At 38.9% G+C, this 11,559-nt stretch overlaps 1 pseudogene; it reads right to left on the bottom strand.

The window, feature by feature from the left end:
- Nucleotides 1-3,977: 3,977 nt before the first annotated feature.
- On the bottom strand, nucleotides 3,978-9,520 carry LOC125312950 (annotated as a pseudogene).
- Between the last annotated feature and the right edge of the window lie 2,039 nt (nucleotides 9,521-11,559).

The following is an 11,559-nucleotide window of genomic DNA, read 5'->3' as shown; positions in this document are numbered from 1 at the left end:
TGTTTGGTTCATGAAAAATAAGATAGTCAAGGAAAATATTTTTCACTCATAGAAAATACACCTTCAAACGTGGGAACTTTCTTCCCTCCACTCTTCACATTTCTTTTCTTTTTAATTATTTTAAAAAAATCCGAATTCTTTTAAATTTTCCTTTTATTCGTTTTCTTATTTCTTATTTTCTTTCTTCTTCTTCTTCTTATGGTCGCTAGCCTCGGGTGAGGCTCCACCTCCCCAACGCCTCACCTATGTCCGGACCAACAGTGGTAGAGAGAAAAGATAAAAAATTAAAAAAATACATAAAACATTATTGAAAAATTCAGGTGTTATTTTTATTTACAAAAAATTATACATGATGGCGTCGGCCGTGGACTGTGGATAATTTTCGACCAAATGACGATGCGGAAAATCAAATTGGACTTTTCATACCAAACGGCGTAAAATATTTTCCAGATCATTGTTAAGGTTTCTGCCAAACACCGGAGAATATTGTCATTTTCTTAGAAAACGTGAGCCGTGGACCGTGGATAATTTTCGATCAAATGATGACGCAGAAAATCAAATTGGACTTTTCATACCAAACGGCGTAAAATATTTTCCAGATCATTGTTAAGGTTTCTGCCAAACACCGGAGAATATCGTCATTTTCTTCGAAAACGCGAGCCATGGACCGTGGATAATTTTCGATCGAATGACGACGTAGAAAATCAAATTAGACTTTTCATACCAAATAGCGTAAAATATTTTTCAAATCATTTTTCAAGTTTCAGTCAAATACCGAAGAATATTATCATTTTCTTGAAAAACGACTCCCTCATCATATTTTTCACAAAACAAATGAAATCTTAAACCAGCGTGCATGAATGAATGGAACTTTGAGCACGTCCATCGGGAAGTCAAGGTCTTCCCGGGCTTCATCTGTGTTGCATTTTGGATCAGTACCGCACGCGCTACGGTGATTCATGGGAAGTCATGGTCTTTATGTCACAATAATTGGTTGATGTTCGGCCCTAAAAATTTCCAACCCATCGTAAGGGAAAGGGTCATGGACCAACTGTCCAGCCTTTTTATTTTTTTTGACTGACAAGCATTCAACTTAACTATCGTCACATTGCTCGAATCTCATGGCTGCCCAACCATCCCTTGGTCGATAAAATTGGAAAGGATAAGGACACTAACAATAGCATAATTTTTGTATTGTACTTACTTTGATGTGATGACTTTTTAAGCGAGGATTTAATTTTCATAAGTTTTAAAAACATATCACTTAAGTTACACCGATAAATTTTTTGTTGGAAATCCCTTCACGTGGGATGATTTAATGCTAAATCAATGCCACAATGGATTTTCAAGTGAGAAAAATGGCAGATGTAATTTTAAGTGTTTGATTTTTAAAACTTATGGTAATGATTTTCCGACAAGCAAAATATTCTACTCATACAACCTTTAAATTTCGCAGTTCTATGATTCAATTACAATTTACACCAGCATACAGGCCAAAAAAATAAGGAAATTCAACCAGCATGCATATAAGGATGGAGCTTGTACACATCCATCACGACCCGGGATCCCAGGAGCAAATCCAAAATCACCTACTCGTATGGATAAAGAGTCGGTTGCGTACCTGACTTGCTTGGAGAGTGAAAAACAAGCATAGCTTTGACGTCAAGGTCTTCTGGGGCTTCATCTGTGTTGAGTTTTGGATCAGTACGCGCTACAGTAGTCATGGTCTTTATGACACTTTAATTGGGTGATGTTCGACCCTAAAAATTTCCAACCCATCGTAAGGGAAAAGGTCATGGACCAACCGTCCAGCCTTTTCTTCTCTTTTTGACTAACAAGCATTCAACTTAGAAAGCAAAAGATCCTTGTAATACCAACACGCAGTGCTCAAATGTCAAACCAATTACATTCACCATGCACTCTCAAGGAGAATTACTAAAAAAGTCATAAAATCTATTGTAATTGTGTTGATTTAGTCCTAAATTCTTTTTTAATTAATTGAGTCCTAAAATTTTTACAACTGTGCCAATTCAGTCCATTGGCCTGCCGACGCTGATATGATAATTTTTTAATAAAACTTAATATTTTTGATTTTTTAGATTATTTTTATTTTCTTAGTAATTTTTTCTGTGTTTTTTTTTGTTTTTTTTTTTTTTTTAGGGTTTCGACCGACGGGAGGTTGCCGGACCAAACCCTAAAAAAAGGGAAAAAAGAAAGAAAGAAAAGTTATTTAAAAAATAAAATTTATAAAAAAATTCAAAAGTGTTAAAATACTATACTAAAAAATTGCCACATCAGCGCCGATCCAACCAAATAGACTGAAATGGCACAATTGTAAAAGGTTTAAGATTTAATCGGTTAAAAAAATTATGATTAAATTGACATAATTACAATAGATTTATGACTTTTTTGATAACTTTTCCTGAACTCCCATCTTATTGGAACTGTCCTAGGTAAACTGCCTCTGTTGACTTCTCCAAAATAGTATGCACAAAGTTTAATACACGACTTAAGTTGCAGATGCCATGGAAAATTCTATATCAATATGGAGGGAACCTCTTTTTTGTGGTTCAGAGTTACGATTGGAATCTCCTCGACAATCTCATCGTTCATGAAGTCTTTTATGTGGTTCAGAGTTACGATTGGAATCTCCACGACAATCCTATCGTTCACGAAGTTCGTGGCCTTTCCGGCTTCGGCTTCTTCATCCATTCGGCTTTCCTTTTCTCCGTCCTCCTTGCTGTTCTTCCAAGCCATTTGGGTCTTATTATTCTAGAATAAATTTATGCACCCAAATTTTTCTCTCTTTTTTTAATATGAAAAAAAGAGAGAGAGAATATGTGAATGACATTTCAAGCCGACGACTTCTTGGTTCTTGGATCTGTATTACTTCCGACGTTACGGAATCAGGAGCTCCTTCACCGTTAAATTCTATATCATGATGTTACATCTCCTGCCGCATGCCTTTGATTACTCGATGTCAACAAATTAGCTCTTATATCATACAAGCTACTCTAACTAGTTTGACAGAAGTTAAATTTCAAGTTCAATCCGCAAATTAGCATCAGCTCAATCGGACACCATGCAAAATCAAATCAACGATGGCAACTCATACAGATAAAGTCTCAAGTCAAATGTTGTGACATTGCTTGAATTTCGTGGCTTCATATCAGCATTTACTCAATAAAACTGGATGGGATAAGGATGCTAATAATGTTTTAGCTTTTGTACGACGCTCATATTAGTACGGTGATTTTTTTCAAACGATCATTTAAGTTATGCCGGGGATTTTTCTTGCCAGATATTCCTACATGGCATTAACTACCAGCTGTTGAATGATTCCGCGACATCGTGATTGCGAAGTGGCAGCCCCTCCATCGTAAACTTCACGGTTGAATAATGATGATTTACTTAGAATTTGAGCCAGCACGACAAAGTCAAGAAGTCAAGGCCTTTGTCGAGTACGCACCCCAAAAGTCAACAAGTCAACGTCTTCGGACATGTATTGATCGTTGGACCACTAGACACGGTTCGTCTAGAGTAATCGCGGTCTTTTGCTTGTTCTCGCGATGTCGGATCTTGATCCATCGTAAAGAAGACGTTGGTCAATTGGCCTGTCTGTAATTGACGAGGAAGCCTACTAAACAGAAAGTATCCGAAATAATACATGGTGAATGTACTTATGGACCCTAATTTTCAGGGCCACAACAACATATTCTTACTTATCATGCATCCCGATCTTACTGAAAAGACAAAAAAAAAAAATGAAAATAAATGGCTGTCTGAGAAATGCTTCTCGCTCCTTATTGCTACTTAGGTAAATTCTAACCTAGCTAGTTTAAAATAAGTTTGACATGACTTAAATGACACAAGCCCTATCCTTCGTATCCTCAATCGCGTTCACCAATTTACACCATCATTTTATCAATCGACTCTTCATTCCATGGAAACTTATTGCTTGTATTGGGGCAAGTACTTCATGGTCCTTGCTCTTCTTGTAGGCTTGACGATGCTTCCCTTGATCCACCTTCCCACCATACTGCTTGATTATTTTTTTGGAGCTGCGCAAGCGAGATGGAATGGAAGGGCTGGGGCAACGCTAGTTTTAGAGCTGGAAAAGTTTCCGAAACTTGTTTCATCGTGGGTCGAGACTTTGGATCGCTACTTAAGCAAGCAAGCGCTAGAGAAACTGCCAGAACGATACTTCTTGCGGTGGAATTCTCTCTTGGGATTGGCAAGCGCGGGTCTAATATCTGATGTAGCATAATATCTTCTCTAAAGAGGGTCGACAATATCAAGATGATGTCTGCTGGATGCGCACCCATGATTGTTTCCATTGCTACCACTCCAAAGCTGTATACATCGCACTTTTCATTGATGACCAAAGTGTAAGCGAGCTCTGAAAAACAGAACAAAAAGTTGAAGAATTATGTGAGGCTTGAAACCAAGTTCTCAATGATATCTAGTGCACTATCAAACGATGAATTTCGTAAGCATGATAGAGTGTCAACGACGTTGTTTACCACATGGCAGGTAAAGTGTACCGTTCTACCTTTGTACCTCTAGTTGTAACATTCTAGAAAAGCATGGAGGATTGTTGCTCACCCGGTGCTATATATCCATGAGTGCCTGCGATATTTGCAGTGAGATTCGATGAGAAATTAGGTTCTAGGAGTCTTGCCGTGCCGAAATTTGATAGGAAAGCTTGCATTTTGTTATCGAGCAAAATGTTGTTGCTAGATATGTCTCGATGAATAATTGGTCAAGCGCAATCGTGATGCAGGTAAGACAAGGCATGTGCCATATTCCAAACAATATTGAGTCTTTTAGACCAGTCTAGCTCCACCGCTTCAACTTCATCTCTCAAAGCACAAAATAGACTCCCCCTTTCCATGTATTCATAAACCAAGAACATGCATCGCTTGTGTAAGCAAAAACCATGGAGCTTAATTATGCTTCTATGTCGTACTTCAGTCAAGTGTTTCACTTTGTTTCGGAAGCTCTTGTCAAATGATGGGTCCTCTGCTTCAAGACGGTGAAGTTTCTTCAATGCCACGATTTTCCTGTTGGGCAATTGTGCTCTATAGACACTACCGTAACCGCCGGTTCCGATGCAGTATTTAATGTCAAAATCTTTTGTTGCATTGATTATGTCTTCATATGCAATTCTCCCATCATAATTCCAGATTGACAAAAAATATCCATTTTTTTCTGTTGTCTTTGATTGCATGCTCTTCACTCTACGTCGAAATATGAACCCATAAGCAAGAACCAAACAAGAAATGGCTGGTATAGCCCATCAGCGGTATAAATTCCACCATTGGCGTAACCATAGACATTCTTCTAGAACCATCAGTCCCTCGCAAACCTTCATTGCCGTAGAAATCTCCATAACGAACATTGCCCAAATTATTTGGAATTTTTCCCGTGAGATGATTGTACGACAAATCAATGTAATCTAAGCTGGAAAGCTTTTTAAAATTGGGAATTGAACCGCAAAGAGAATTATTATGAAGATTGAGATAGTTCAACATGACCAAACTCCCAAGTTCATGAGGGATTTTTCCAGAGAAGTTGTTGAAGTTCAAATCTAGATTGATGAGACTCTTCAAATTTCCCAATTCCAATGGAATAGCACTGTCGAATTCATTGTTACCTAAATCTAGAACCCTCAAGCTAGTTAAATGTGCTAGAGATGAAGGAATAAGGCCAGTGAAGGAGTTTAAGTGCAGCCTCAACTCAATCAGGCTCTTCAAATTACCTATTGCTGATGGGATACATCCACTGAATTCGTTCTCTTCCATGCTCAGATATGCTAAGTTTGTCAACTTCCCTAGTTCCAGAGGAATAGGGCCAGTGAAGGAGTTTAAGCCCAGCCTCAACTCAATCAGGCTCTTCAAATTACCTATTACTGACGGGATAGATCTATTGAATTCATTACCTTCCATGCTCAGATATGCTAAGTTTGTCAACTTCCCTATTTCCAAAGGAATAGAGCCATTGAAATAGTTTCCTGCCAAATAGAGATGCATCAAATTAGACAAGAGACCAAGAGTCGGAGGGATATGGCCAAGAAGCAAATTGAAACTGAGATCTAGGTACCATAGCTTCTTCAGATTTCCCAATTCGGGAGGGATGCGGCTACTGATATTATTCCTCTGAATATCAATGACTTCTAGCATGGTGAGGTTTCTGAGACAAATAGGTAACTCACCAGTTAGGTAATTGTGGGACAAGTTGAGGTGCCTGAGCTTTGGGAGTGCACATATTTGGAGGGGAATGATACCGCAGAAGCTATTATAAGACAGCCCCAAAAAGGCGAGATTCGGGAGCAGAGAGAAATCCATACTGCTCAAACTGCTTCCAACCGAGCAGTCGTGCCAGTCGTACCAGACTGCTGGTGGAAATTTTATGCCGACGATGCTTTTGGAATCGTCGCACGAAATGCCGCGCCACTCGCATTTCAACAGGGAAGTGTTGCTCGTAACGTAGTCAGGCCACCATCCACTGTGAAGAAGAGCATCTGTCTTTATTCCGGTGGCAAGGGCCGGGAAGTTGTGGGAGAGAGCTAGCGCAATAACCATCCATGTGGCTGCTGCGGTCATCAGCTGGCCAACGAGTTCGCTTACAGGATTCAAGCGAATCATATGGAATATCTTCATGCTTGAGAGAGAGAGAGAGAGAGAGAGAGAGAGAGAGATATGATCTCTTCTTTTGCTTGGGAAGAGAGAGATATATATATATATATATGATCTCTTCTTTTGCTTGGGAAGGGGAAAGCCTGAGTTTGCTGTCATTATATATAGAGAGAAGGGCAATCCAAAAAGAAATAACTTTTGCGGAGAGCAATTCACCATAACGACTTGGAAGTCTTCAATCGACTAATTTTAAACTCTTGTGTCACCGTCACCGAGGTCTCTCCCCGTACGAGACACCAGGCGTTGGGGCCCAATGGTTTTTAGTGCGGATCCAATTCACACTTGCATTGCATGAACCGTCTGCACAAGAATGATCGTTCGCCTCGGCCTCCCACGACAACACTTTCCTGCGTTTGAATCTTGCTGTGGAACCAATGTCTACTTCACTTTGGTCTCCATCGAGGTGGCCTAATCCTAATGGACTTCACATCTAATATCGAGAATGTTTGTTCGGATATAACCTAATTCGGTCATAGATTTCGTCTTAATCAAATCACTTTGTTTCAAAACATCGGATTATCAGTTGAGTGGCTAAACACTTAATTTAAATTTGGCGGCTTCCATCATAACGTCTTATATTCGAAATGACCTCGCTCGAATTGTATGCGTTCGTGACATTTGTTTGAGTCGAATGGCCCGAATACTTTATATTGTCAAAAAAATCACCGATAAAAGCTAACAACTTATTTTGGACTACGTGTCCTGGATTTCGGAGTTGTGATAGCAAGTACCCTTATGTCCCGTGACCTAATAACCTGTTTGATTGCTCAATGCAAACAAAATTAGCTCTTATATCCCACGAGCTGCTCTAACTAACTTGATAGAAGTTATATTTCGAGTTCAGTGGGACACCATACAAAATAAAACCAGCGATGGCTGCAGATAAAATCTCGAGTGAGATGTCATGAAATCGCTCGAATCTCATGGCTTTCGGCCACCGATTGCTCGATAAAATTGAAGGAGATAAGGACACTAACAATATCATAACTTTTCATATTGGCCTCACCTTATGCGATAACTTTTTAAGCAAACATTTAATTGTCGTAATTATTGAAAGCAAATCACTTAAGTTACATCGATAATTTTCTTGCTGGAGATTCCTAAGTGACATTACTTCCCGGTGAGCCACGTAGAATGATTTAAAATTAAATTAATGCCACGATGGATTTTCAGGTAAGGAAAATCGCCGATGTAATTTTTTCTTTTCCCTCAATCGGTCTTGCTTTTATTTTATTTATTTTTGGATTCGTCGACCGCCGACCCCAACTAGTTTGGGATAAAAGTGATGTTGATATTGATGTCGATGTCGATGTTGATGTTGAAAATCGCCGATGCAAATTTAGCTGTTCGGTTTTTAAAAGTTATGGCAGTAATTTTCCGACAAACGAAATATTAGACTCATGCAATCTCTAAATTTGCTAGTTTTATGATTCGATTGGCAAAATAAAAAAAAATGGCACTGTTTGTTTCGTAAAAAATAACTTCTAGAAAATTTTTTTACCAATTCTCCAGCGTTTGATTCATGAAAAATAAGATAGTTAAGGAAAATATTTTTCACTCATGGAAAATACACCTTCAAAAGTGGGAACTTTCTTCCCTTCACTCTTCACATTTCTTTTCTTTTTATTTATTTAAAAAAATACGAATTCTTTTATTTTTTCCTTTTATTCGTTTTCTTATTTCTTATTTTCTTTCTTTCTTCTTCTTCTTCTTATGGTCGCTTGGCCTCGGGTGAGGCTCCACCTCCCCAACGTCTCGTCTGTGGCCGGACCAGCAAAGGTAGAGAGAAAAGAAAAGAAAATTTTAAAAAATACATAAAACATTACTGAAAAATTCAGATATTATTTTTATTTACAAAAAATTATCCACGATAGCGTCGGTCGTGGACCATGGATAATTTTCGACTAAATGACGATGCAAAAAATCAAATTGGACTTTTCATACCAAACGGCGTAAAATATTTTCCAAATCATTTCTTAGGTTTCAGCCAAACACCAGAGAATATTATTATTTTCTTGAAAAACGACTCCCTCATCGTATTTTTCACTAAACAAATGAAACCTTAAACCAGCGTGCATGAATGAATGGAACTTTGAGCACGTCCATCGAGAAGTCAAGGTCTTCCCGGGCTTCATCCGTGTTGCGTTTTGGATCAGTACCGCGCGCGCTACGGTGATTCATGGGAAGTCATGGTCTTTATGTCACTTTAATTGGTTGATGTTCGGCCCTAAAAATTTCCAGCCCATCGGAAGGGAAAAGGTCATGGACCAACTGTCCAGCCTTTTTCTAAAATTGAGAACCAGTACTATCGGTTATTAAAAAAGGAAAAAAAAAAAGACAGAAAAGTTATTAAAAAAATAAAATTTATAAAAAAAATTCAAAATGTTAAGATACTATACTAAAAAATTGCCACATCAAGACTGATTCAGCCAAATGGACTGAAATGACACAATTGCAAAAGATTTAAGACTCAATCAGCAAAAAAAAAATGTTTAAGAATAAATTGACATAATTACAATAGGTTTATGACTTTTTTGGTAACTTCCCTTGCGCTCCCATCTTATTGGAACTGCCCTTGGTAAACTGCCTCTGTTGACTTCTCCAAAATAGTATGCACAAAGTTTAATACACGACTTAAGTTGCAGATGCCATGGAAAATTCCATATCAATATGGAGGGAACCTTTTTTTTGTGGTTCAGAGTTACGATTGGAATCTCCTTGACAATCCTATCGTTGACGAAGTCCGTGGCCTTTCCAGCTTCGGCTTCTTCATCCATTCGGCTTTCCTTTTCTCCATCCTCCTCGCGGTTCTCACAAGCCATTTGGGTCTTAGGGCTTGGACCAAATCTGTACCCTCACGTAGGCGGCTCAATCAACTTGTTTGGGGCCAGAACTTCGGGCTCGGGTAAGACCCTTGGCCCGCCCGAGATCATCGAGCTCAACCGTCCCCAAGGCTTGAACCGGCGTCAGATTGTTTAGCTCTGTCAACGCTCTGGCCAACGACGAACGAGCAAAACTGGGAAGGACAAGACGCAGTTGACAATTCGCAGGTCTCTCGGGACGGAATTCTTTTCGCCCATGCATTATGTCCGATTGCGTGTTTATTCATGAGATTACGTGCCGCCGGTCTTTCACGTTGCTTCATCGGGCGTGTTTGTTAGGAATGGAGTCGGGGAAAGAAGTTTCCCCCTCTCCTTTCGCAGTCTTACTGTGAGTTAGTTCTCGAGTGCCTAGCCGACTCCACCCCTTTAGTTCAGTACAAAGAAATGAGACCGTGAGATGCGATCAAAGCGAGATACGGAAAGTCTCCTAGATATATGCAACCTCACAAGAGATATGGAAAATCAAGTGCAATATCCAAAATACCTCCTACATCCCCTCAAGCTCAAGATGTCGTTGAAGAAGTTGTTGGGAAATCTCCCTACGACATTTGAATAATTCCAAAATTTCCCTTGGCTTAATATATATACTTGATTAATGCGGATGTTCATTACGACGAAGATGCGATCATTTCAGGAAGACTGTCGTAATATTGCTGGTCACCGCAAAGTTCAGCAAAAATGTTCACAAGCATGAGGACCTTGACAAGAGGAGACCGAGTCTGATATGACGAGAGGTTCGTTAAGGACATAGAGGTACCAAGATCAGGTGACCATCAAAGTAAAGCATTTGGATACTGATATGCTCAGGAAGACCATTAGATCATATATATCGCAAGTCGTTCTGGAATGAATGCAATGAACAACACCGACTGACAGTTGACAAGAACAACTCCTAGAAGGTGCTGATCATCCTTCCATCTCAAGGATGGCCGTTCAACTGAAGATATAGCCGCTAACAAGCTGGGAATCCATTGCAAGAGAAGTAAAGTTGAGTCAAAGCAAAGTTGATAGTTTTGGTCAAAAGTCAAAATGAATAGTTGACATAACATTTTCAGCGGACTCTATTTTTGGAAAACCTTACTTTTGCCGATAGGAGCGAAGTGGCCTAAATCTCGGCAATTGCTCCAGTCAATTCCCAAAGGCTCTTAACTCTTGAGAAGTGTTTCCAATGGTTGGATTGGAGGAGGAACCTCTATATAAAGATTATCATAGCAGCTCGAAGGGATTGGATGGAAATTTGAAAAAGCTTACGCTCTTATTATCGTCTATTTATGTCTTGTACAAGCTATGCTACTATCTGTTTAATATTCTATTCGTTGTAGAGTCTTTGTTGCTTGTTATTCAGTGATAAGAAATTTGTGCAAGTATGATGACAGTACTCGCGTTCTGGTAGTGTGATTTATTGTGTTATCGAAACAATACCTGAGGGCTGTAACATTTTTCAGAATTACTAATGAATTCCAACCGATTTAAGACTACTAGCTTGGAAAGTGAACGTAAGTTTGGAGATAAAATCGAACTACTACAAATTGAGGTGTATTACTTTCTATATGTTTATTTTGTCTATATATGCCTGACAGCAGCACTAGCTTGTTTAGTACTTTTAATTTGTTTCTGCAACTATCAAGTTATACTTGTTATATTCTGCAAAAAAAAAAAAAAAATTGCTTAAGGTTTTAGACAATATATTCACCTCTTCTAGGTTGTTGTGTTGACCCTAACATAAGTCAACTTGAGTTTCGGTAAAAGACAAATTGCCTAGGTGAATCGCTGAAATGGTTTGATGTGTTGAGAAGAGAAATGTTGACGTGGATGCTTACGTGACTGTTGAGTATTATTGTGGCTGCTACGCGGACAACATGGTGGAAAACATACCTCTCCATAAGATCATACATACACCCTTTGAAGACATGTTTGATTTTGGCTTTCTTTTCTGGGGGTGACACCAAAGATCACACTTGTGAACAGTTGGTATTGTA

This window comes from Rhodamnia argentea, chromosome 11, assembly GCF_020921035.1.
Source record: "Rhodamnia argentea isolate NSW1041297 chromosome 11, ASM2092103v1, whole genome shotgun sequence".
NCBI classification, from domain to species: domain Eukaryota; kingdom Viridiplantae; phylum Streptophyta; class Magnoliopsida; order Myrtales; family Myrtaceae; genus Rhodamnia; species Rhodamnia argentea.
This window is presented reverse-complemented; position numbering and strand designations above follow the sequence as displayed.